Raw genomic sequence first — 1,717 nt, forward strand, 5'->3', positions numbered from 1 at the left:
TATATATATATATATAAAACGTTTCATTAGAGAAGAACCCGTCCAGAAGACCTATACAATTATTTTCTTGTTGACCAAAAATCTCCAATGAAAAAAAAATTAATAAACCGTTTGAAAATAATATGACTCCTGCTTACGCGCGGGGGTCATAATAAATAGATTTAGGTTTTTACAGGTCAAACTGAGGGCTGTGTAAGATTCTGGTTGTTTTATTGTCAATAACTCAGACAACACTGGCTGAAAACAGTGAAAATGAATCTAAAGAGCACTTGATGCTAGCTGCTCCTGCTGTCATCAAGTCTTTTCTCTGTGATTTCTGTCGTGAGGTAAAACATGCTTCCATGTCTTTCTAATGTACAGACAGCTGTGTTTGTCTCTGACTCAGAGCAGCTTGAGGACGATGATGCTGCAGAGATAAGAGCTGTGGACTGCTGAAACCTTCACAGGCAACATGATGACTGAAATGAAAACAAAGCGACATCTGCTGCCAGTGAGAAGCTTTCCTCTGGGATCAACATCACAACCTTCATGGTTCTGCTGTTTCTACACTAATTTATCAAGCAGGTAAATAAACCTTAACATTCAAACCATTTACAATAAATGTTCTGACTGTTGTGTGTTGTGTTATGAAATTAGAATTTATTACTGAAAACAGAAAATGAAACTTTAATATCTTAATATTTAACCACATGGTTTGAGGCACTTTGTGATATTTATCTATCCATATTCATTTGTAATACTCCTGCTGAAATCACAGAGTAGGATTATCATAACTTTCATTTTATTATGATTATTATTATTAAAAATGGCAAAAGTAGGATTTCAAACATTATATGTTCCTTTCTCTAAATACCACAAGAGGGCAGTGTGCACAGTTTTGTTAGATGTTTTTGTTTTCCCCTTTTATCTTAAATCAGTGCAGTAACCTCCATGAGTTTCAAATATAATTGTTGCTTTTCTTTCTAATTAATAACTGACAGAAATAATCAAACTTCATAAATTTATAGCTGACTTATTGTAGAAGTTTTGTTGCAGGTTGGAGCATGGTGGGCGGAGACTTGGATGGACTCACCTGTACAGGGTCCCACTAATGAGATCTTGGTACTACATAAGCTGCATGCTCAGATCCATCCAGTGYTGAAGTTTAAAACACAATCATTCAGACAGCAGGTGAAACATTTTACCAGAAATATGATAGTCAGCCATTCTACAACTTACTCACAGACTGGGCACGTAATTTCCAGACCATCAAACAAATGTTGGCCAAAAAGAGGAGCGGGTAGTACAGCAAGCTGTGGCAGTGAGTATAACAACTGACATGTGGACAGCTGTGAACATACTTGGCTCTTACCTGTTACTGCACTGATGAGGATTTGCTAGTGATGAGCAAATGAAGCTTTGCTGAAGCACTGAAGCTTGCTTTGAAAAAGGGTTCATTACTTGAAGCAACACAGTTCTCTTTGGCTCCATCCTGTGGCCAAAAGTATGAAAAGCTGCTTGAAAAAAACAAAGTGAAGCGCTTCATCGTGATGGAGACGACAGCTCTTTAATGAGATATTTCTGTCTGATATCAAGCTGTCATTGTGTTGCTTGAATAGATTTTATTTGTTTTCTTTTTTGTGGGTGGGAATAAAGTTACTGTTTATGGTTTATTATAAATAAAATAAAGTGTGCCTGTGTATTTTATGCTGAATTATTTCAAGTTCAAGATCTTAAT

Source organism: Austrofundulus limnaeus, unplaced genomic scaffold (assembly GCF_001266775.1).
Source record: "Austrofundulus limnaeus strain Quisiro unplaced genomic scaffold, Austrofundulus_limnaeus-1.0 Scaffold286, whole genome shotgun sequence".
Classification (NCBI taxonomy): Eukaryota; Metazoa; Chordata; class Actinopteri; order Cyprinodontiformes; family Rivulidae; genus Austrofundulus; species Austrofundulus limnaeus.